The following is a 26,269-nucleotide window of genomic DNA, read 5'->3' on the forward strand; positions in this document are numbered from 1 at the left end:
TGCTTTTAAGATTTGCTCGTGGGCAGACACCTGTGTGAACCCTGAGCATGGCCCCAGCTGGCAGGTGTTAGTTTAGGTGTTTTTAAACCAGAATACAGTCCTGGAAAAGAATATCATTCTTTACAACCTATTATCAGATGGGGAATTGAGATCGAGGCAGTGGTTCTTCTGAAGGACCGCGGCTTATCATCAACTCAGCCTAGATTCGAGTGAAGTCTTGCATTAGCTTCCTGAAAGTGTTCAGCAGGTGCCTCTGTAAAATGAGAGTCTGTTGGGCCACTACAAATGCCAGCCCTGTATTTCTAACTGAACACATGGATACACAGAAAAGCGAAGTTATTTTCCTTCAGTTCCCTGGCAAGTGAATGACATAGCTGGGAATAGAATGGAGATTTCCTGATGTCCATTTCCCTCTTATAATTACCAAACAGCGCTGCTTTCTTCTTCATTGTAAACATGAATCGAGCCAAATGGCATGCACAATTAGCTTTTTTTTCCTGCAAAGCTGGGGGGAAGGAGAGAAGGAGGAGGGGACCGGAGATATAAAAGGGGAGGGGAGAGTCATTCAGGGACACTGTACCTGCTGGGGCACAATGTAATAACCGCTGGGGCAGCCTGGGCTGCAGATGCATTGTTATCTGCAGTCCCCAATCTGGGAGAGCTCCAAAAGGTTTAATGCAAATCTGAGACCTCTGCCATTGTGTGAGACAGATTAGGGCTCATTTGCATTCCTTCTCCTATAATAATTACCTAGCAAGGAGTGCCTGTTACCATTAGCTTCATTCTGTTTGCCTGTGATAACGCCATCAGCAATCTCTTCTCCATGGATTGTGGACACTGTGAGGAAGGGCAGTGGGCCAAAAAAATGATAATAAAAGAAATCTGTTGGGAAAGTAGTAGAAAAACGTGAATGCTAAAAAAATAAAATGCAGATAATTTTAGTAATAGCCATTAAATGTAGCTGGAGAAATACTGTGAGCTGAAGTGTAAAAGTCAATATTAATCCATAGTATTGATGAGTTGTATGGTTTCAAATATCAGTGGAGAAAAACTAGTACAGGATTTTAACTGAGCTTTATCTATGGTGCTTCAATAGTTTTCAGAATTGATTCAGATTGTTCTAAAATTAGCACAACTAGAGATCAGTGTTACTGAGAGACAAATGTTAACAGTTTAAAACTGATGTGATGCATCAGAAATTCAGGTAAAATTCTGCAAACCCAGCTTTGGGTCCTGCAGCTGAAGCAAAGAAGTATTCCTGACTTAGAAATTAGGGCAGATATTTGGGGTTCTTTTGCTGTGGGGTTGGTTTGTTTGTTTCTGAGATGGGAGGAGTTAAATGGCAGAAAAGGAATGCAACTAAACATGAGAGTGAGGGTGCTAAAATCAGCTCTTTCTCTCTACACATTTATTGCATATAGAAAGAGTACAAAATCGTTTTGAGCAACATTTGCTGTTCTTGCCACTCACTTTCCTTCCCTTGGTTTTTGCCCTTTGCATTCCAATGAAGAAGCTGCTGGAGTCGCCCCACCAGAGGCAGAGAGCCCTGAAATTCCCTGTTCAGCGTTGGCTCCTGCCTTGAACCCCCAGCCATGCGTGCACACCACAGCAGCAGAATGCAGCTGCTGGGGATGGAGCCCAGGACCACTGAAGGTCTTCTTTGGATGCTCCTAGTGCAGGGTCTAGGGGGAGCTCTGGAAGAAGATAACATGCCAGATATTCTATGTGCACATCAACATCAGGGGAGGGAGCAGTGTGTGCCTGGGCCGCCTCTGGTTTGCTACAGATTTCCCTGTTTTGGTGCAAGCTTTCCCCTGCCAGAATTTTCAGTGAAGTAATTCCATCTTTCACAGTGGAGGAGTGATGAAGAAGGAAGACAAACCAAAGCAACCCTGGCTTTAATCTGCCAAGCAGCCACCTTACATGGATTTAAATAGGTGCAGGCTGATTTCTGATCTGCAACAGGCTATCAAAGTGATGAATCTCATAGTTGGGTTGTTTTGAGTGCTTTTATTTTTTCAAATGATATTCTGAGGGCATGCTGCCACATTCACTTTGTCATCAGTGTGGAAGCAGTAGAATACCCAGGTTGCTGCCTGTGAAGTTGGCTGTGGCTCTGAGGGGAGGGAGAGGTGGGCAGTTGCAAGAGGCTATTCTGTAGGTGACCTGCTGGGCAGCGAGTGAACTGCCAGGAGAAAACTTCAGTTCCTGTGACTGGCATCGTTTCTGGCTGTTAGGGATTTGGGTGGGTACTGTGTTCACATAACTCTGAAGAGTTGAGAGATCCTCGCGTGTGAACATCCTTAGTTTTCCAAAATTTTCCTCTTGCCGTTGGTTTCATTTTACTAAACTGTGATAGCAAGAAAAGCAATTTGACAACACTTGATATCAAGGTACATGGATAGGGCTAAGTGCTGCCTTCAATGATACCACTAGATATTTAGCATTAACCACAAGTTATGTTGCTGTAAAGGATTAGAGGGAACGGCAGAGGACTGGAAATGTTAATATTTCTTAAGTGTGTTTTTCTTCCTCTTCATGTTTTTACCACTATAATAATGTTAAAAATGACAAACTTGACAGTTACATAAACATAAAAGGACAGTTGAAAACAGAAGTTTAAAAAGATAGTTTTAAAGCTTATGTTTCTTAAAGCAAATGAATACTTTTAATTCTAAATACAAACTAAGGGGCACAACTGTATTTTATTTAAAAGCAGCAGCATAAATCTTTTGTTCATCTTCAGACTTTTTTCTAGGAAGAGGAAATACAATTTGGTGCATAGCTAGTTCTATGTCTATCATTTACAAGTTGTGCCTTCATTACATTGCAATAAAACTACCGTTGATATAATTGGAAAGGTCTATTGTATGTAGTGTGTGGGGAAAGACAAGGAAGTTTTGAAGTGTATGGGAAATAATGATTATGTACATCTAAATGTAAGCTAAAACAGAGCAACATGTTACTGTGAGAGTAATAGGAGATTAAAAAAATCTGACTACTTAGATACTGCAGTATGATATGTGAAGCTGTATGTTTATATGGATATACACACACACAATTTGAAACTTCACAAATAATGTAAAGATAACACACAGGCCTTCTTACAAGGCTTATATCATTCCTTCAAATTATTTTTCTCCTATGGCCCTTCTTTAATGATTATTTTAGTCCAGTCACCATATGTATTTTCAGTCTTTTATTTTGATTCTGTTGCAATGCATTCCAAGTAATTTGTGTACGTAGCAGTATATAGCTTTTCTTCTTTAACCTACCATGTGCATGGGTATGTTCCTCATCCCAAAGGCCTCTGTGATCTGGAAGAAGTGCATCAGAAATGAGTATTATTTGAATCCCCTTCCTTATTTAAAAAGTTGAGCTTGGGCTTTAAAGCCCTGTGTTAAAGACCCATAAAGGCACAGGAGCAGCTGAGGTTTTGTTGGAGGAAATGTCACCGTAAGTGAAGAGGTGCCAAAAGCTCTGGCCCCAGCGCAGGGGCCCTGGGGCTGCTGTTGCTCATCCTCCCTAATGGGAGGCAGTGATCCATCACACCCAGGAGCAAGGAAGGTGTTCATTTGCTCAGGCTGAGCTACACAACCTGAGCTATACAAGCTAGGCCGAGTTGGTTTTCAGTAGTACTGCACTTGAAGGTAAATTTAACCTTTGTTAAATGACCCCATTGTTTTGTTGAAACGCGTATCAGGTCCGCTGTTCCTCAACAGAAGTTCAAATACCTGTTTGAGGAAAAGCTAAAGTTGTGGGCAGATAAGCCACTCTATGAAACAGACATCCCAGTGTGGTAACACAATGCATTTGAAACCAATGCATTTCCAAAAGAGTCAGTGGAAAGAGAAAAGAAGTGGGGGGCTTGTTTGTGCTGTTCACTGCATCAGCAAATGAAGGACCTACAGATTGTCAATGTGTTAAACTGACCATCACATATAAATGAATCAAAGGAGCAGCTGGTTATTCTCTGGTGTCTTCAGGCTGTCTGAGAGTGATCATCAGGCAAGCCTTTCTGTTGTAACAGAGTCCAGATATGGACTGCTTTACAGAAAATGCAGAAGTTACTTTTCTAACTCAACAGTAGCAAGGCCACACGGCTCCCTGCTCTCCTTTCATGTCTCACCATGCCTCCTCCCTTTCTCCAGCCGATTCAATAGCATGAGGTTACTACTAGCTGAAGAATTGGCTTTGCTGACTTTTACCTAAGAAAAAGGTTTCACAAGCTTTACACTATATGGCACAGTGATACTTTTCTTAAATACTGAAGGAAAACGTGCCCACAGACAGCGTAGATACCCATGAAAACATACTTAAACATACGTTTATGAAGTAATGTGGATAACTAAACTTTTATATAAGCATAACCATACACCCACACGACTTACAAGACTAGACTTATTTTCAGCTGCATTATTATCAAAATTACAATTTATGTAACATAAATTATGTGAGCCAAAGGAATTTATGAAGCAGAATTCTGGAATTGGTTTAACTCTCTTGATTCTGCAGAATGTTTCCATCTTAGTAACTGCAATAACTTTTCTTAAATTTGGGGGAGTGGAAGGGGGAGGGGGTGTTGGGATAAAAATATTTTATGAAAAGGGCTGAAACTTTGAAGCATTGCAGAAAGCTGTATTTTAACATTTATTGGAAGGCTAGCTGCAAAATGTTTCTTTTAGATCCGCTCTAGTACAATGGGGGTAGCAGTAGTCTACAAAGCAAATTAGGAAGAGAAAACAAAGGATTTGCACACTGTTGTCCAGTGACACCCAAACTACTGTCCAGTGATAAAATCTGGGTACCCAAAGCAAAGCAGCAGTGTCCTAGGCACAGGGCTCTGCCTAAGCTTTCTTGAGTTAAAAGAAGTGTGTCTGTTTTCTGGGTGGAGCACCATGCAGATTTGCCCAAAGACTGCAAACACTAGTCTCTTCATGTGGTTTTGTGAACTTAGGTTTATTTCTTAATTTGTGTACAACCCTGTTGGGTAAAAACATGGTGTTGCTGCAGAGAGCTAGTGCACGTGGGTGTACATGTTCTTGGCTCAGCCTCCTTGAGGAGGACTGACACACAGGAGCTGGGACTTGTGGGGTGTTTTTCTCAAACAAACCCTCATCCTCTTTGGACTAACTACAGCAGAAGGTTTTTCAATTTCATTTTCTTTTATTTTCCCCCACTGCTCATACATGACTAAAGAATTTGTGTTCAGTCCTTGTGACTGGAGTGTGGCTTTGGTCACAGGTCATGATCTTAAATTTGGATGGGTTACAACTCCAAGTAAATAAAATATGCCATCTTCCTTTGTTCCAGCAGTGTGAAGTTAGCTGAGCATTTGAGTAGAAAGGAGTTCACCATTATAAAAGCAGACAGTCTGGGGAGAATGAGGAAGCTGAGCACAAGCCTGCAAGCACAGCTTGTGTACATATTTGTTGAAAGCTAATTGGCAACGCAGTTGCCTTTCAGAGTTGTTCTTTCACCTATCAGTAGAGCACAACTCTGGTACTTAATGTACTGTAGATTACGTAAACGCTACCCTGAAATATTTGTACAGGCAATTAACTCTTGTTTTTATACTACTCTTGAGTTACAAATGGAAGCCTGCTGTAGAGCTTGGAATATTTATGCTATGAGAGATATTCCGTAATTAGATTAAATAACGCTTTCAGCAAACTGGCTAGCATTAAGATCAGAAAAAACAGGATATTGGCTATCCTATGAGGAGCTGAGGGTCTTTTAAAATTTGGTATCCAAGAAATACAGATGCTGTATTTGTACCACATTGTTGAGGAGCAGCAGTATTTACAAGGGTTTTATCTAGAGCAAATGTATCTACTTTTGGTTATTATATTTGAAGACTGTAAATGTCTGTATCACTAACGCTGGTCTGCATTTTTTTGTGACAAAACATGATCACTAATGGAGTAACTTGAAGCTTGTATACTAGCGTGGTGTCACAGTTACCAGCACAACATCATCATCTGATGTGGCTGGGTGGCTCGAAGAATACTTACGTAGATGCATATTTATTTTTCTTCCTCTTGCTCTTTTCAAACTTATCTTACAAACATTTTGTCTCTGATGAAATTAAGTCACAGCTCTGCAATTTGAGCTGGATAATAAATCTATTAAAATTCAACCAAGTGGTAACAACGGTCTCAAAGCCAGACCTCCATCCTCTAGAGTTTATTCACAAGTACTTGACCTAATATGACTGTGAATATGAATAAAATGTTAAGGGATTTTATTGCAACTCGTAGTGTGACTTGCTGCTATGATAATAAAACAACATTTGTAACCTCAGTGACTGCAGCCTTCTTATGCTCATCAACATGTGCCTGCACTAATAGAGGTGTAGGTAACGTGTTCCCTAGTGAAGTCAAGGGACTGCTTAAAGAAGTTCATTAGTATTTTACATAGAATCAAACAGGCTAAAAGGGTGGAAATTAAAACTAATAGAATCAAAATCCTTCATACATTTCATGTACTAAGACATCACAATAAGATCAGATTATACTTGATTAAAAACCAGCTTCTTCAGAAAGAAGAAAGTATAATTTATTGTACATTAGTGCAAAAGTGTTATTATTAATACTGACACACTCATTGGCTGTGTATTGAGGCTGGGTTTTTTGTGAATGGAAACAGTTATACTTGACTGGCACTTTCCTTATGAAGTCAGAGGCCCGTTTGCAGGTTTTGGATTTGTTCTCTAAACATTCCAAATCGATTGCTTCTGTGGTCAGTTATTCATCTGTTTTCTCTTGCATTTCTTTTTCCTCCTCATAACAACTTCTCCCGGACAGAGAATTCTTTATGCAGGAAATTTCAAGCAATTTAACTGAGACTTGTCTTTTCTCAGTCATTTGTAAATTGTTATAACAGGTTTTACTTGCCCAGTTCAGTGGTAAAATGTTCTTGCTTAAGAGTTCCTCCAGCTTTATCCAACTCTCTTGCATGGAGATGAGCTGTTTGCAGGGAAGAGGTAAATATGTGAAACGTTCTTGAAATGTGTGATGTCATCCGCAACCACTCTTCCCTATGTGACAGAAGATGTGAATGGTAAATATAGGTGAAACCAGAAGGCTGCTGTGATTGTTGATGATTTTCAGTAGTGTCTACAAGTTTCTCTTGGATTCCTTTAAAGTCCCCTGTGGCTATAGGAAATTAAAGATGTTTGAAGCATTACCTACTTGCCAGATGAAAAGAGACGGGAGCTGTTGTAATGCCTCCGTCCAGTTGCTGTCTTCTTTCAGGGACTATAGCTGTTCATTAAAGTAATCTTAGCAAAAATCAGAAATAAATCACCTTATGAAACAGTTTTGATGTTTCTCCGCTTTAGAAATTTAAAACTAGTACTTAGTGTAAAAATGAAGAGGCAGAGGGATTTCTGTTTAATTGTAAGGACAAGATTTGTAGGTAGAGGCGTTTTAATTAGGTCAGACAGTGCAGTAAGAAAAAATAATTTTTTTGTGGATGTGAACATTTCTTCAGTTACATTTAATGTTTTGATGGAGCAATTAAGTGTCATTCATTTCAGGCTGACAGTCTATGCTGCCTCAGATTTCTTAATCCAAGGTCAGGAGTCATTGGTTCTTAATGAGTGCTGCAATGTGTGAAAAGACCAGGTAGTTTGTAATCTGATCTTCATGACTAACAAGAAATGAGGTGTAACTTTGAAAGAAGTTGAAGCCCATTGAAAAAAAGCTATTTTTTATTCAACAAATGCAGTTGGACTGCAGCGGGAAATATGACATGTTTTTACATGTGTTTTGATTTGATGTATTATTTAATCATGGCTGCTTCTGAAGCTGATGGCTGTTGCTGCAGCTCTGGTTCTTCCCTTTTATAGTATGCCTGTCCTTTCCTGGAGAGTTGGCACTGCTTACCCCTAGTTTCAGGGTTTTTTCCTAGTCTCTTTACTAGTCTGAGTTAGAGGCTTGGTGAACTACCATTATTTGGACTCATAAGACAAATTATATAAATTGATGTGAATCTGCTGGAACTCTGGTAGTTTACAGTGGCTGTGAATCTGATCTGTAGTTTATTGATTTGTACTTTTTTCCAGTAGATTATACTGACTGAGTCTAGAGCAGCGTTTGCTGGTTTTCGTAATGCCTGTAGGTAGGACTTAGTACAATTTTGTGCAGTATTAATTCATGCACCAAGGCAAATTACGGTAGCAAACAATCCTGCAAACTTCTCTCTGCCTGGCTTCCTCTGTCACCAGTGTCAGTGCTTCTCATTCTCTCATTTCCTGTGCTTGTCACAAACCATTTGAGCAAGCAGTGAAGCCTATGAAGAGAGTACTGGCTGGGGAGAAAAAAAAAGACAAATAATTCTTGGTGGTAGGCTTTGACCCACACTTCTAACAAAGTGGTTGCAAAAGTCTAAACAGTATCCGTGGCAAGACCTGCCTGTTTTATGCCCATTTGCTGGGCTATCACTGTGCTGAGGGACTAAGTTGTAATAGTTAGCAGACTTTAGGTCAGAGGCCATCTGTTAGTTATTCTTCTAGCTCTTCACAGACTATAACTTCCACTAAGCCATAGGAGTTGGCTGAATTAATGTTTTTGGAGCTGTGAATGCATTGCTGTTGTGCTGGTTTTCTTACTAATAATTTTGTTATACCTACCTAGAAGTGAATTGTTCGAAGCTGTACCTGAAAAAAAATCTTTTTCTTAATATTTCTATGAGTACAAAATATCTAAAGTGCATAAATCTGAGTGTCTGACTTCAGGTGGATTTCAAAATCAGGTACACTGTAGGGCTCTGTCACCCTTCCCTTTTCTCCACCCCCACATCCAGAGAAAGAAGTAACCTAGTATCTGAAGAATGCAAGTTATGCAGATGTTCAAAAGGCCAAATAAAACAAATAGATGGGCTGCAGCTGCTAGAGCAGCATAAAGCAAAGAACACTCGCTGCTGTGATGAGAATGCTGTATTTCAGCCAGCTCCTAGCTTTTGCTTTTTGAGGAAAATAGCATGGTAAATTAGTTTAACCAGTTTTTAATCTTACTTTGATTGCAAATTATGATTACTTTTATAGTAGTTGAGATTTCAAACGTCCAGATTCCTTATTAATGAGGAAAAAGAAGAATAAGAAGTGGTAATGTCCTTTCATAGAAAGGAAAAAGGGAGTCCCACAACAGTACAAGATTTGTTGCTAATCTTTTAGTGATAAGTGACACACTTTCAAGAAGGTAAATTTACCCATTTGTCCCCCTCTCCAATGTCAAAATATACCTTCTAATATCCTGCGATTACACTGGGAGGCCAGACACTGCTGTACATTAGAAGTCAGCTTTTCATCAGAAACGTTGGTGTTGAGGGAGCTGAAGGTTCACTGACCATTATACTCTTCCAAACTGAATGTCACCTGGAGATTTTAAGAAAGGGTAAAAAACTGATAGTAGACTTATATGGGACCAAGACACTTCTCAGACTAGTAAATCACTGACATGCAGATTAACAAAACTGTTGAGCAGTTGATCTGCTATTTTAGGGCATTCCTAAGCAACACAATGGAGTGCCATAGAGAGATGCCCAAGCAAATACTACCCTCCTCTGGTACGTTCATATAGCACAACCTTTTGCAGAAATATTTGTATTGTCCTGGGAATAGCATGGGCATGTCAGAGCAGTGTAACCGTATGCTGGAGGTCTTCAGGAGGAGAACTTGGCTCTTGCCAGCATTTGGGATTACTACTTCAGCTCTCACAGCATGGATAAACACACTTCCTAAAGGGGTACCATGTATGAACCTGGGCAGCTTGCTCTTTGTTCACGTGTTTTAAGAATGGTGTATTGAACAACAAGTAAGATGTGGTGCCTTTGTCCTCAGCCTTTACAATCTGATCCTACTGAACAGTTGGTTTCGACTGTGAAATCACACAGAGTTTGCCACCTACCTCTCTCCTGGTCCAGAGGTCCTACTCAGGGTTTTCCGTTTCCTTTATGCTGCAAAATCCAGTCTGACAATAATTTGACTTCTGAAATAAGGGCAATGTCATGATTTCAAGCATTTGAGTTAATATTTTGGGCTTACTACATACATGTGTGGCTAGTACCTCATCCAAAAGAATTCCAGCCACTGTTGCATTTGGCAGTTTGGTTCTAGGATCAAGCTAGATTGCTGTATATTATCCTTTTGGTAAGGAACCAAGAGGACACTGAATTACTCAGAGCTCGGAGTTGGATATGCCTAGACCTTTCATAATGGTGAACAACTCCAAAAAAACATTAAAGCTTTTTATGTCTAAAAACAAGATTTTATTTTAATAAGTGCTGGAATAATTGACTTTTTAAATAGAAAAAAAAAAGTACAAAGCATGCTAAATAAAAGAAGTGAAAATAAGAGTTTATGAACTCTTTGCTGCTCTGTTTCTGCTGGTGGGTTTTAACCTGAGAGCAGACTTTATCCAATACAGTGAATTTCTGAGTTGCCCAAAACTCTTTGCAGTCCTCTCTGTCCCCAAGAAACTCTTTCCATTTTCTCTGGGGCTCAGTTGTGTTTGCACTCTGTTCCTTATTACACTCTGTTCTTGAGCTGTAGGCACCAAGCTGCTTGCTATAACTTCTACCTGCTGCAAACACAGTATTTAAACCTTTGTAAGTATGCTTAAAAGTTCTCCATGGAAATGAATTTTCTTCTTTCGTAGGGGTCCACTAATCCAGTCACTTCTGAAAGAAATGTAAAGTGTAACACAGAAATTAAATATTATATTGCATGTCTGTAGCTTCTTCTGCTCCTGAATTTTGTGACCAAAAATTCTGTATGATACGTTTTGTGTATTTATAGATATGTTTATGTATTATGTGCTTTTACCAATGAATATGGTCTTCAGAGAACAGAAATTCCTCTGTTGTTACAAAGAAACGTACCACAGCATGATTGTTTCAACAGGCCACTGATACCTGCTTGCAAATACATAAATCCTCTCACTAGAGTATAATTAATGTTTAAGAAGAAATTAGCAATGGGACGTAACAGAACACTTCTGCCCACTTAAAATGGTGTTGAGTCATACCATTAAGGCTTTTAACTTGCTAATTTGCATTGCAAACTTGTTATGAAGTCTATCATTTTCTCTCATGGAAGTGTCTCTTGGGGAAATTGAACTCTCTCCTTCACTTGATGGCATTTGCACAATACGTTCCTGATGTTTGAGGAGTGATGGGCACAATCTTTGAGCTCTACTAGGATGGTAAGAGAAGGAAAAGAATTACAGTAAAGACATTAGTGCCATGTGGTAATATCTACCCTTCTGGTTGTATTTTGTGCTTTTTCTCTAGGAATAAGTACAAATTGACCCAGAATGGAGGGCAGCTAAGCAGATTGGAAGCAAAGCAAACCATTATGGTGGGCTTGGTCACTTTGTTCCTTGAGTGTGTTCTGAATCTCCTTGACTAATGGTAGTGGAGACAAAGCTTGTCTGAGAAGGTCATTTAATTTAATGAAACTGGATAGATTTTGTATGTTTTGGTCTTTTAAAAAGACTATTGTATAACTGATAACTTATTATTTAGCTGTTATACAGTATCTTCTTATGTAGTAAAGTTTCTACTGGTTCAGGTTAGGATTTACAGAGATTTAGTAATACAGTGAGTGGAAGAGTAAAATGGATGTGTGATTCTTGTGTGATGTTGTGAGGGTTTTTGTACCTGTAATTGCACATGTGTCTGGACTTGTACTTGGTTGTTCCTGTGAGTCAGGTAGATGCCATTCAGGTGCACACTGTATCTGTTAATCAGGTGCAGCAGTGTGATGTGAGTGTGTACTGTCCTGCTTCCAAATGCTGGGACGTGTCTGTGGTGTTACTTGGTGTCTGCTGTTTGATGTCACTACAATACTCAGCACAGAGTCCTGGTACGTATGTGCCATTTCCCTCAAAGAGCTGAGCACTTTCTGTAGGAAGGGTAGGCTGCAGCTCCAAGTGCTTCAAATGACAAGACCCTCTTGTAGTTCTTTCATTACCGGTGGTATTACAACAGTGATTAATCTTCACCGGCGGGTGGGCCCCCATCTTGCTCATTCAAAGCAACAGGCAGCCTGTGCCCCAAAACTTCAGCATTTGAGTCAGCAGTTGTGAGTGCCTGTTTTTCCTTCCACAAGAGACATAATTTGTCGCAAATCCTGTTGAAAAGGGAAGTGTCAAGGACAGAAAACAGCTCTCAATTCCTGCTTCAGTGCTTTGTCTATTGTGTGGTGCATCTGCTGAACTGACCAGGGCACTTAATTCAGGGTGGACTTATTTTGGTGCAAGCTACTTAACTATTAGTTGTAGGTTAAAATGACAGCCAGCTTTTTTGTTTCTCATTATGGCTTTCTCTTTTCCATATTCATATTAGACTTTCCATATTTAGTGTGTTTGAGATTTTATGGAAATCCTGATAGTCAAGTGCTACACTTCTGAGGAGGTGAAATGAGGACAAAACACGGGACAGATCAGAATCTTTAATCTTTGCTGCTGCATGTAATTTATAAAATGTATTTATCTGGTTTCATTCGTTTACTGAACTGTTTTGCACTCCTCATCTCTGCTGTTTGACTTTCATTTGAACTGTTTCAAAGCTAATTTTGTTTAATGAGGAAGACTCAGGTTAAGAAAGGAGGCTTAGCCCTCACACCTTTTTGTCTTAGTTCTTGAGTGTCTGCCCCCTAAAGTTGTAGGGGAGTGTAAGTAGTTGTGTTAGAGTTACACAAATCAATTTCATTGCAGAGCTTTCCCTGTCATAATGATCAGTTTGCAGCACAAATCTCATTGATTTTTCACAGCCCTGTGGAAAAAACCCAAACCCCAGCGTTGATGACTACAGCTGGGAGAGACTCAGGAGACACTAATTTTGTGATTGGTGGGAGTAGCTGTGGCAGTTCCCATCTTCCTCTCTGGGTTCTGTAAACCTTTTCCATTAAGTCTGGCCCAGGAGAAGCCTGGAAATCTGGTGTGGTAGCCTGTGGGAGACGGTGACCTCTTTAGAAGACAGGGAAAGAGCAGCACTCACGTCCATGAGTGATGGAGGGAATCATCTTGCTGAGGTCAGTGGTGCCCCATCAGCCAGGGCGTGATCCTTGCCAGAGAGCCCTGCTGGCTGAGAAAGCAGGGCTGTCTGCTCCCCTGCTCACAGTCTCACCCCACCACTCACCTTCTGTAAACATGCTCAGAATAATTGGTGCATCACACTGCCTTCTCTTTTTTTCTTTTTCCTACCTTTTAAAAAAAAAATCTTCCTAAGGCTACAGATTTTTATAACTCTTTACAAGGGCAGGAGGGTGGAAATGAACTAAAGGTTTTTAGAAAAGACAAAAAAATCCACACGGTGCTGGAAAAGTAAGAATTCTCTCCATAGTGGTGTGTAAATTGTACTTCACGTTCAAGCTGTCTGCTTTATTTTTATATTCTGAGGCTGGCAGAGTATTGTCCCAGTACTGACCCCTTTTCATCTGCTATTATGCAAGGTATATTTAAATAGCTGGATTGTAAATCTCGTTCTGGAAGACTTCCCGCCTCGCCTGCCATTCCCCTTGCTACTACTATTCTTGTTTAGCCAATGTGGAGAGTTGCTGCAGCAGTAGTGGGGCAGCTGTGTGCCTTCTGGCAGCAGCCTGGGCTGCTTTTGGCCATTCCTTTCTGTCTTCTATCAGTTATCCGTGTATGTCAAACTTTTATCTGCTCGTGGGTTTTTTATGCGCTAGATTTTCTGAGCCTGACTATATTTTTGAAGCCTGGTGTACCCTTAGTGGAAAGGTACAAGCAATCTGTCACTGGCAACACATGTAATATTTTATGTTGTACAAGAAGAAGCTGTAATTGTGGTAGCATAGGAAGATTAACAGTGGCCTGTTGAAATTGTTCTCAACTAAATAGCTGTTGAAATACCACAGAATTTTAAAAATCACTGGATTGCCTGTAAAATGCCGCTTTTTATTATTTCAAATATTGGATTTTGAAAGAATTGTTCTTCTATTGAGATTAAATGTGAGGAATTAGAAGAACAAGAAGGAAAATTGTTTTTCTGATTTTGTTCATCAGAAAGTTCAAAGGCAAGAACAATAAAACATAGGGAAGTTTACAGAAGCTGAGATTATTTTTTTGTCTGATTTTTGTTAATTTTTTTCTCCTGCCCTTGCTGTCTACATGGTGTTCCCGTGAGTAGAAGCTTGAGTGTACCCAGAGAAATCAGAATCTTAACATGAGGATGTTGTAGGATACGTTTTTTCAGTCCCCCTCTCAGTCTGTGTACTTAAGACTGTGTGGTAATCTGTAAGACATGTAAAAGTCAAGTTTCTGGGCAGTTTGGTTAGGCTGTTATTTGGGAAAAAGAAAGCAGCAAAGAAGATAAAAGCTGGGATGTCAGCCATTTCAGCAGAGGAAATGAGCAGAACTTGACAGAGTTTAAGAACTCCAGGTCAAGAAATACCAAAAAGACTTTGGCTCTTCTAAGTGTATTGGTCTACAAGAGAGGGTTGAGAGGTTAACACATCTGCAAAATGACATATTAATGGTGGGAAAGACGTTATCTGCCTTACTGTCAGTCTTTTTTTTGTGATGAAAGATAGGTACTGTTGGCAGGGAACTATATAAACACATTTACTGATGTTCTAATAAAGGTCTGCACTTTGAGGAGAGGTATAGGATGAACTGGATAAAGGAGCACACCTATGTAATTTTAATTCTTATTTATATTTTTGGTAGTGGAAGTATCTCATGTCAGGTTAAAGGAAAGAGTTGTGGGATGGTTGTGATCTAGCACTTATCAGTGAAGTTCTTTAAGATAACTGAAGCCATCAGCTAAGGGGAAGATCGATCTCCAGCTCCTGTGTTTGCGCTGCATTCCCTTGAGTAGGTCAGCTCTCCTAGTTGGGCAAGTATGTAGCTTCCCACTCTTAAGTCTTCCTGAGTAGGTATTTAGCTGAATCAGCTCCCTAAACTGCCCAAATACATCTGCCCTTCTCAGTCTTTGCTGAGTTAAACTGAATAGGTTTCTGTCGAATGCCAGAGCCAACACAAGGTTGGCAGCAGAAGAGCGTGGCCAGGAGTGGAACCAGCTTTTAGGACAGCAGTGAGCCATTGGATTGTCTCATTAGCAAAATCCTCACTCTTTCAGCTTCATTTTACATGCAGTGTTAAGAACAGGAGCTTCACAGTATGTATTCTCCATATTTCCCCATATGTGCGTTATGGTCTTCAGTGAAGTGGTTGGCCATAGCACAAAGTGAAGACTGCATGCGAGTGAAACACAGATGAGAACATGGAGGAACTTACTTTACACAGCACTCTTTTTGCATATCACCTTCCTCACAGCCTGCATGTGGCAGGAGTCCTCTGAAAGTTCCCAAATTTCTTCCAGAGGCAGGCAAGTTATTTTGAGCTGCTAGTGGAGTTCAGGTAGTTTGTCTGATTTTGCTTGTCTGGCTCAGTACTTGCATTTTCTGTTCCCACAGAAGAGCAGGGGGTGGGTGCTGATCTCTGTTATTAACTGGGGGCAGCAGAGCTGAACTGAGCACCACTGAGGATGGCAACGTGAGCCCTGGGGGAGGCTAGCACAGAGTTATTGGCACACAGTCAGGGCAGAGTCCACTCAAGGATGTTAGATGTCTGCTAAGTGTCTCAAGAGTTCTGGCTTGATTCTTTTGCACCTGCAGACTGGAAACTGGTTTTGCCATCTGCCTGAGGCATGGAGAGACCTCCAGGAGCAGGATTACCCAGTCCAAAAGTTTTGGAAGGCTCTTTCAGTTTCCCCTGGCACAGTTCAAGGGAGAAGCCAAGTCATGTGCAGTCCGATGTAACACCTCCTCACCCTGTGAAGGAAATTTCCCTGCATGTTCACAGCTGCCACAGGGCTCCCCAGCAATGTGCTGGTGATGTCTGTAAGAAAAGATGGATGCAGAGATCTGAGGGTGGGGGGGGTGGCATTCCAGCCTTGTGCAGCTTTGTGTTGGCGGCTTGGAAGGAGCACTGAGAGGCTTCATGCTGAGGCCAGCAGGCAGAATGAAAAGCTGCCCCATGCAGGGACCTTTTCTGTCCATCTGCTACAAGTCTGTGCTCTACACTGGCTCTATTTGGGAATAACCTCCCATCTCTGGAAGAGTTTATGTGCAGTCAGGTCCTAGACCAGCAGCTACCCTTCCCTTTCTCTGGCACAGGAGCAGAGCTAGCCAGTGGTAAAAGACTACAGGTGTGAGCCCTCTGTGTGCGTGCATGACTGGATATATTTAGAAGTGAACTCGATTTAGAAATGAAGGGCTCAGAATACAGTGTCTGGTTTGGCAAGGAGAATGTGAAAATGTGGTATCGATGTCTTAGCCTTTCATAGGCTGGAACTAATTGCTGTAAAAAAGCCTCGGGGGGACTCAGTCCATTTGAAGAAAGAGCAAACATGTTATTCCTTGTTATTCTCGCATCTCTTTGATTGCTTTCTCCTGCTAAATGTAAAGGATTTGAAATATACTGTGAGTTACAGCTTTGGGAGACCTAAAAAAATGTATGCATTTGTGATGGCTCTCTTTCGCAATTCAAGCATGCATTTCAAAGGATTATACAAATCAAAGTTGATAATGCATTTCTGCCATGTTGCCTTGTCAAAACCCCTTCCAGTTCCTTGGTAACTATTAATTGTTGGATTTCAGATGGCAGGGATGTTTGAGCACCATATGTGATTGCTTGTGGTAAGCTCTATTGCTGCTGGGGTGGGAGGATGTCAACCACTTTTGAAAAGAAATTCATACTTGGGAATGACTTTGCCACTTGAAAAGTTAAGAGAGGAGATTATGAATGTTCAGAATCAAATTTCTGATCCCATTAAGTTGCTGTAGGAATTTTGCCACTGGCTTCAGTCCATCAGTGATTTCAGCAGCAAATGTAACATCCAAAAGAAGATCCAGCCAGTGCCTCTGAGGACAGGAGAAGTGTAAAAGATTCCTTAGTAAAGGAAAAGAAGTAGATATTCCAGTTGAGTGCATATTTCACTTTTCTGTAGGAAAGAGGAGAAAACTTTATCTAAATTCAGTCTGTAATTTATTTCTTTCACAGTTTTCAGATTTTACCTGCCTTTTGGGGAACCCTATAGTTTTAACATTGAAATGGTAATAAAATGAGGATATTAAGAAATATGCTATGACATGAAATGTTGCAAAAATTCTTGAAGTTTAAATTGTTCTTTTCAGTCCATTAAAATACCTGGCAACAATGTTGTACAACTTGTAATTGTACAATGGAATTAAATAGAAATTATTTCCATTGAGGAATATCATAATAAAATGTTCATGAATATTATTTCTTCTGATCACCTTTGTATATACTCAGATATCACATGTAATTTTAAAATGTAATTCTAATGTCATAAATAAGCATGTACATGTATCTTTTTTACTGACAGATTTGGGATTTTTAAAGTGGCCATTAATACAACATCTGTGATAAAGAGGAACAGAAAAATGTAATAATTTGTATTAAAACTTGTATTATTCTGATTCAGGTCATTAACACCATGCTTAATACTGTGATTTGAAATTCAGGTCTGAATTTATGTTTAATTTATGTAGTAACTATATTACATTGAGTAAAATATATTTACTTTATACCTTTTCAAATTGCTTCCGCTTAGAAATACACATTTTAGCCAGTTTTTCAGGCATTTTTGATGTAAACAATCCTAGGTTTATAACTGTGGTTTATATTCCAGCAGTTTCAAAATTTCTTTGTCATTTTAGGAGCTATAGTAGTATCCAGGAATAGGCTGCCTTTGCCTGGAGTGTTTACTATCAAAATAAGTTGGGTAGAATATCCAAGAGGATCCTTTTTTGTGGATAAAGGCTGCAGGTGCAGAAGTGAACTGTAATTTATATAATAATACATGGCAGAGCTAGAGCCTGACGTCCCCATTTCCTGCATCCAGACCATTCATTGACTTAGCTTTAAAATTTAGGAAAACATCATTGAACCCTGAACATTTTAGTTGCATTGATCCACGTACCAAAACTGTTCTTCCTGTGCTTCAGCCCAGCACTTCTACATGGCTCTGAAATCCACAAATCAGCATGAGCCACTTGAGCAAAACTGTGCAATATCTTACTCATCAGATAAATCAGTACCTTTAAAATCCAGTGCACAGCTGTAGCGTATAAAGTTATGTGTCATTGTTGTTTTATGTCGCTAGAGTTTCAAAAATGCACTGGATTTTTGTAGAAGAAATTGTGTGGAGAAAATCTAATTTGAAATCTATAAGCAATCCGCTCTTACTTGATGAGAATTGAATCATTATTTCTTCAGCCATTAACTTACCAAGCTGTTTTTTAATATCCTCTAGTTGATACCTAAGGTATTATCTATTACTGAAGTTTATAAGTAAGGTTATAATCTATTCTTAGTTGGGCTAGACAGTCAGCTCCATGTACTGTGTTTTGTAAATAGGTATTGTCTGAAGTGTTTGTGGCATGTTTTTTCTGTCAATGTTGATGTAAACCTGTACTTACTACATCAGCGTTTTGTCTTTCTGATCACATTTCAGTGTGGTGTTAAATAAATGGTAGTTGCCAATCTTTTATCTCCAGTTAATATTGCATATTTAAATTTGCATCTAAGTGCTTTCTGTGTCAAGTGGAGGCAAAGAAGTTAGCATTTATGAATAGCATGCTGCTTTTTTCCACGTTTTAATCAAGTTCAGAATCACTGCTTTTCAGTACTCTCAGTATTCGTATATAGGAGGGGTGTCAGTTGATTTTAGTCCCTATCAGTGTGAAACTGTTTTCAACAACTGTATTAACTATGAAACAGTTAATTGCTGCTGTAAATAGTGTTCTCTCTGTAGTCCACTAGGATGCATTCATGCTTACACTCAGCTTTATGCACTGTTTGGCAGATCCTCCTCAGAGAGTTACGCTGAGTTGCACCTTTTCTGGTGCATCAAGTTAGAGTTGCGTAATGCATGCAGTTCTTCATGGGATTCTCTTTTTAGAATAAATAATGTTTCCACTCCTCAAATAACACCATCTCCTCAGCTTGGTTATTCACTTAGGAAGAAGTCTACCAAGGTAACTGATTTGTTTTGTCTCTGTTAGATGTCTAAGCGCATATTTAGTGCATCATAGTGAAAATTTTGATTGGGACAGATTCTGTCATGCCTTCAAAAGTAGTACAGGATTTCATATTGTGAGTCAGTACTGGTCAGGAAAAACAGAGGGTTGTTGTTTGACTGTAGTCTGGTTTGCTCCTCTATCGTGCAATAAAAGCATATGGTGATAGGCATATAACCATGCTTCAGGAATGGTGCTGATGTGCTGGGTCCCAGGATGCACTGTGCAGGTCAGTTGCTGGGAACAGTCTGTACATGCCTTCCCTGGGATGGGAACTGCTTTCAGTAATAGCAAGAGAAGGACCTCAGGAAAACCCAATTCTCTCTTTTGTCCGGTTTATGAGAAAAGCAGGTGATCATGTAGCTCCATAGCTGAAATAGACTCCCCTTCCTACCTTCTCTGCTATTTGAGTGTGTTACTAAGTCTGGTCAAAAAAGGAATTTTTAAAAGTCATTCCTCACCTGTTATCAAAAGTGAATATGACTATGCTGGTTTTTCCTCTTTTGCTTTTGAAATACATAGCTACAAAAATCCAAGGTGCCATAATAATCTTAAATGCCTGTCCCTGCCTGTGGAAATAATTTGCCTATCCTGCTGTCTCCTGCAGGGAGTGGAGGGTTTGGGAGTGGTAATGTCTCTAAGTAATACTCTAATAGAAAATTTATGGACAACTGAACAGCACTTGCCTAGCAGATTAATGTTGGTGCTGTTACCCTTGTTCATTCTTGCTTTAACAGCTGCTTGTACTGTGTGTACCTCTGGAACCAGGACAAGGTTGGCAACAGCTATGCATGGAAATTGGTGAAAATTCATGAAAATTGCACAGTCTAAAGGTACATTTCTCAAGTTATTTGATTTCCCAATTAAACATAATTGGCTTATGAGGAGAAAAAATAAGCTGCTCCTTGTAGGGCTGTTCTGCATCACCTCTTGCGCACTGCAGTTCACCCTGGAGGTCTGGGCAGCCGGTGGGGATGCAGTTTCGGTTGGGTTCTGCTCTCAGCAGGGTACATGCACCTGGAGCGATCAGGTGGTACCTGAGGCAGTTCTTCCTCTGATTACGAGTGCTGGCCAGACAGATCTTTAAATGCTGACAGCTGTTCTTTGAAAGTGAAAGATTTTGGTGTTAGCAGGGGTCTAAGCAGAGGGGTTGCTGCTGCAGTCTGCAGTATATTGGGCTTCAGGCAAAAGGGTGAGGGCAGAGGGAACACACTGAAGTTAATTTCCAACTTGCTTCCGAGGGTCTTGCAAGGCTGCATAACCGCCCTGAACTCTTGTGCTGTGTAGTGCCCCTGACAGATTTTTTATGGCCAGCAGGTTTCTGGTCCCCCCCGGGTCATTTAGTCCCTGTCTTAGCACTCCCAGAAGCTAAGGGAGGTTTTTTTTCACTGAGGACTTGTCCTTTCCGGCCAGCAGGATCAGCAGAGCCTGCGTGCACAGCCCGTGCCAAGGCTGCCACCCTTGCTGCCCATCTCAGACAAGTGTGAGGGACAGCAGGTAAGGATTGACAGACTTTGCTTGGTCTTTCCTGGTGCCTCTGGGTGCTGGTCTTTACAGAGTGACAGCTATAAAATTAGATAATCAGTTAATCACTGGTAAATTAGTCTTGTGTCTTTGTGGAGAACAAATACAGTATTTATGTAAAAGTTGTTAGGAGTTTTTTTAATTAGCAGAAATAGATGCAAAATGAATGATGATTAGGCAGCTGATGAATTCAGTAGTACAATTATGCCTAAAGCTATGCCCCAGTACTTAATGATGGATGCTCTGAGCAATCAAAGAAGCCTATTTATATAATTTATTTATTAAAAAAAAGTTAGACATTAAGCAAGATGTCTGTGTATATTACAAGTGTATGAACTTCAGCATCTGAGAAAACCTTTCTAAAATTTGGTAATGCAAGTATTTTTATAATTCTTTCTGTAATTATTTATTTTAATTTAAGTGTTACTCTAACAGTTAATTTAACTGTTAACTTTTGGGTTTATATGTGAGGCTGTTCTTTAATAGCTAGTGAATAATAGCTAGCGAAATCCTAAGCATTCCCTGGAAATGAGAACCACACAGGACTCGTACAGATGAATATATTTTTCTTTCTGCTTTTGAGTAGTCTGAGACCGAGGAGTGGAGGAAATGACAGAGCCCTGGGTGTCTGCTCTCTGAGGCTTTAAGAAAATGCAAGTCATGATGAGCAGCTGCAGCCAGTTGGGAAGGCTAAACTGATTAGTCTGTAAACACTAGGAGATGGTAAGTGTTGGTGTCACAGGGACTGTGACAGTCATCAGATTGTGGTTTATCTCAGGCTGTCATTTGAATGATGGCTCTTCCACACAGAAGCAGTTTTATGGCTTTGCAGAGGTATAATCTGAGCCCAGCCTGATGGATCCAGAGCTGCTCAAAGCAGCTTCCCAGTTCTCTGTTTTGTACTACCAACCCAGGGCTTTTCACAAACAAGACTGTTATTTTCTTTTCACCAACCAGGAATTACAAACATAAAATTTACTAGTCCTGACAGAGTGGAAATTGGCACTTGCCCATTTGCAGAGGAGTATTAGACAGCAACAGAGAGTCCCTTGAGGACAAAGCACGGGGACTGCTCACAGGAGCAGCAAGCGGGTGCTTCCTCTCCCGTGTTTGCCTGGGGCAGTAGCAAGATTGCGTTTTGCACTTTGTGGTCAGAGATGGTCACAGGAAAAGGCATTCCTGTAAATAGATGGACTTCCAACCTGCTGCAGTGCTGGGCAAGAGCATGCAATAATGCTTTCTGCTCTAGCTCGGTGATGCCCTCAGGAGGGGATGGAAGATGGGCAGTGAGCATGGCAGTGCTTGGTAGGTACAGGCACCTCGGTGCTGGATTTGTGGAAGATGTTCTTCAGCGAGGCAGCTGAGGGCACACACAGCCGTGCATGCAGGAACTGGAGCTCATCTCTGATAAAGGTTCAGTAGCTGCACTACCTATGCGGAGTTGTGTATAAAACCCGCTCTCGGTTTGTTTCTTCAGTGCTGCAGTGAGGAAAGAAGCACCTACTTGCACTACGTGTGGATGTAGTGGCTGTTCTAAGTTACAGGGTTATTTAGCATGCAGTCATAGGAACTTCTGCTAAATATAGTCCATGTCAATGGGAAGAAAAAGGGATTTACTTGCTCGCATAGAGCAAAGAACCTCCTGCACTCTCGTATGTCCCAGTAAAGGCTGCCATTTTTCAAAGAAGATGCCCTCTATTCTGGGTGATGAGCAAGCCCTTCTTCCTAAAGATTTTCTGGAAGACCCTGAGGCACCATCACTTGGGCAATAAGTTTTTCTTTCAGTAAGGGTCAGAGGGAGCAGTCTGAAGCTCTGAAAGCCAGCCACAGTGGAGCTCCTCCATACAACCCCACAGCTGCAGATGAGTCAGGAGGAGGTCGGAAGAGCTGTTTCACAGATGCTGCTTGCTGGGAGATACATAATAGGAGGATAAACAGTAAATGGAGATAAGTAAGAGAAGGTGAAAAGACAGCTATTATCTCCTTTACAGTAGAGAAAAATTTAAAACCAAGCAAAAGCAAAATTAGGAAGAATATGGAGGCTAGGGGCATGTACAGATGTTACTCTAAAACATTATTCATGCTTTGGGAGGTTCTGTAGCAAAGAAGAAGAGAATTACAAGGAAAAACAAGCAACAATCCAGGACAAGAATTTCTAGGGAACTTGCCCTGAACTTTGGATTGAAGGCTGGAGACTGGAATCTGGTTATTCAGCAGAGGCCTGATAGAGGAAGGAAGGAATTTGTGGAGATAACAATGAGATATGCAGAGTATCATGAATCTTTTTTTTTTTTTTTTTTTTATGTTTTAATTACATGTATGGGGTCACTTCTGCTTTTCTTTTTTCTCATGAGAGATAAAAATTAGTTGCATTTAAAACTGTTAGGTAACATTTGGTCCTTTCTATATTGCTTACATTGTGAACAGCAATTTTTGCTATTGTCCTATGAATTGTAAGAGAGCATCTTTCCCTGCCTTTTAATTCTCTTGAGAGCAAACCATCTCCAGCACATCCTGATGTGGCGATTCAAAATGCTCATATTCCTGGTAGGAAGTGTTTCTTTAATGGGGACGTGTAATGGTACCTCCGTACTTGCTCAGTGGAAAAGCGTATTTTAAGACACAGTCTTTGATTTAAAAGCTGTTGGCAGCTGCCTTGCAATAGGTGTATTTCTCTGCTTTCCTAGCTGAAGATTTATATGAAATGTGACAATTAAGAAACCAGGTTTCCTGCTCTGGATGCAGTGGGCCATGCTAGTTGATCTGCAAGCTGGAAAGATGGTGACATTGGTTACTAGTTTGCAAGGATAAGAGAGTATTGATTTCTGGCAAATAGATTATGGTAAGGCAAACATTCATAAAAGCCATGCAGAGAGCATAACAATATTCAGCAGTGGAAATAAAGACTGGAATTGATTTACCATGCTGCCATAAAGCAGCACCCCTCCTCTCTCTATCCCAATAACAGACTCTTCCCTGCTGCTGCACCTCTGTCCAGGCACCCACCAGGGAGCCGAGGGCCTCAGTGGCTCTAATTGCCTGGAATTTGGCAGCTGGAGGAGATGCCTTGGCCTGCTTCAGCATTTATAAATTGCAGCTACACTGTCCAGACCTGGCTTAGTGTAATAAACCCATCTGGCTGGGAAAGCCAAGTTCTTGCCATTCCTGAATGCCCCCTGCCATCCCACCCTCCCATGTCTGCTTGCCCCCAGCCCCACGCAATGTTCTATGCCCTCCATTGCACAAATGCATCTTCTGCTGGGGCTGATGCTTCCTTCTGTCTAGCTGTTGTGCACCTGAGAAACATGAAATCAGGACTATTGGTTTTAGTTATTTTTGCCCTGCACGTAAATTAAACCATTGGTAGCAGTTGTTTGGTGTATCATGATTTTCTTAAAATTCAATTCCGTGGCAGCTTCGTGAGGCAGAGGTATGGCAGCATTGTGCCAGTGGGATGCTGTTTCAGGTTGCTGTTTGTATACCAGCTAGGTGACTTTCTCTTCCACTTCCAGAATGTTAGGATCAATGTTGCCTGATTTTGTGGATTTTGGATACATTTTTCAAGTATTTTAAATCTTTAAGTGCTATGCCCAGTGGGAGGGAAGTGATGTGGTTTTTTTTCAGCCTGTCAATGAAAACACTGAAATGAATGGATCTGGGTGTGGCTTTGTGAGCTCAGAGGGTCAACTCTTGAAATGCTTCACAGGAGAATCAGAAGCAATAGTGTTTTACCGTTTCTGCTTTAAAGTAATCTTACGTCCTTGCATCTTGCAGAATTCCCCTACCTTTTAATAGTACAGGCTTTTTTTTTTTGAGTATGAGCAACGATGCCAACATATTCTTCCCCTTTTCATAGGCTGGCCAGCCTTTTCAGGTCGGTTCTGTAGTAGTTGCCCAATCTGCTTCATCTCATGTGGCATTTCTGTCAGTTTTGGTTTGTCAGCCTGGCCTGCAGATTAGAAGTGGGGAAGCCAGGATCATCATGGGATATCTATCCCCTTCTTCTGTCACACCCATAGTGAAACTTGAGGACATCTTACTAGATCATGGCAGTACACTGTTGAGATAAAATTGTTTAGTAATGCCTCTTAAGAAGTCTTTGGCTCAGCCTTGGTTTTTATGCAAACTGCCTGTTGTGGTGTTGCTCTAGGCTGGCTGCGTCACTGCTTTTCAACCTCAGTTACAGTTATTACTTCCTCTTCTCTCACAACTGGAAATTATTCAGCTTTTCCACTCAGTTGCATTTATTTTGACTTCGAGTACTAAAAGAAATTGTTAGGTTTAGAATTTGGGGGTTGGTTTTTTTTCTTTCTTTAATGATATGGTCTAAAAATGGCTGAAGTGTGGGTGCACTAGCTAAAATACTGTATCGCTTCCAGTACACCCTGTTAAAATCTCTGCAGTGTTGCTGTTTACAGGTAATTAATGTTGTGGTATTATTTCTTATGTTCGGTAAATTATTGCTGAAGTTTTAATCTGTTGAAATACAAAACTACAGAGAATTTAATGCCGACCTTTGTATATGAAATTAAGTATAATTATTAGATTTGTAGAAGTCCTTTTGCATTAGCTAACATGTACTAACTCATACTTTCACTTGCCATGGACTGCTGAATTGATGTTATTTCCAGTAAGCTTGCTGGAAGTGGGAAGATTTACCAGAGGTTTCTGTCTTGCCATTAACACATATTTTTATGTTATGTTGTGTTATGTTATGTTATGTTGTTGTGTTGTGTAAAATAAATCCACACAATATGCATGCACTTATGTGCATAAGTGCACCAAGAATATTGGTTTAAAAAAATCAGAGTTTATTCATATTAAGTAAAGAACTTAACAGGAGGTCATAGTATACTTTTGTAGGTGGCTATAGGCATGAGATGATTGCAAGGCTGGGCCATGGAGCAAGACAGCAAAAGCATTGTGTACAGGCAGCTGAAAATACTGTTCTTTCTCTTTCCTACAGTGTCTAGCAGCTTCAAAGATAGCAGATTGATTTTTGGTTTTCTTGTACAATATCTGGCAAGTGAATTTTCCCTCAGTTTGTAAATAATCCTTACCTGTGCAACACATCAAGTGAGGATATATATAGATTGTCTTTGGAGAAAGATGGTGTCTTCTGTAGGAGACGTTTTTAGGTTTTGTCACTTCTTCTAACTCATAATTGAGAGGTTTTTTAATAATAATGTTTCATACAAATTTGCTATACTAGATCAGTTTGCCCTCAGCTTGCTTGTTTTGCCAACAGCGTCCAGCAAGTGACTAGACCAACACCTAGTGTATTTCTAAATGCTGTGTCTCTGAAAGCTAAAACCTTCTTCCTCCTCTTACGAAAAAATTGCAAAATCCCTTAGTTTGCACTTCATGTGTGTTCTGGTTTTTCACCTAAATAGTCTCTGTGGCTGCCATAGCTGCTGTGTTGAAGCAGCAGTGCTGAGCTCTTGGATTCCAAGGAGGAAAGAAGCATTTGCTCAGTTCCAGGGTGCCATGCTGAGCTGCACCATGTTTCAGGACAGTCCCTCTGTCTCACGGTGCAGTTCAGGAGCTTCTTTAATCTAAACATCCATTTCTGGTACACTTTTGGAAAGCTTACTTTTGCCTTGGCGCCTTGCACATTCAGAGTTAGTTGCAAGTTGCTGTCTGCAGAGAGCTTGGACTGCATAAAGAGCT

The 26,269-nt window shown here is 40.5% G+C and overlaps 1 protein-coding gene across 8 annotated transcripts in view; it reads left to right on the forward strand.

Annotated features, from left to right (window-relative positions):
• Positions 1-26,269, forward strand: part of ZMIZ1 (zinc finger MIZ-type containing 1) — a 339,063-nt gene that overhangs the window by 58,340 nt on the left and 254,454 nt on the right. Inside the window, exons 3-5 of one of the 8 annotated variants that reach the window (XM_066191513.1) lie at positions 19,813-19,908; positions 20,492-20,572; positions 21,186-21,322. The exons of the other annotated variants lie outside the window; for them this stretch is intronic. The gene's annotated coding sequence lies outside the window, so the exon portion shown is untranslated. The remainder of the gene's footprint in view (positions 1-19,812; positions 19,909-20,491; positions 20,573-21,185; positions 21,323-26,269) is intronic. 8 annotated transcript variants of the gene reach the window in all.

Source organism: Chamaea fasciata, unplaced genomic scaffold (genome assembly GCF_029207755.1).
Source record: "Chamaea fasciata isolate MVZ Bird 193981 ecotype frontalis unplaced genomic scaffold, bChaFas1.0.hap1 SCAF_9, whole genome shotgun sequence".
Lineage (NCBI taxonomy): Eukaryota > Metazoa > Chordata > Aves > Passeriformes > Sylviidae > Chamaea > Chamaea fasciata.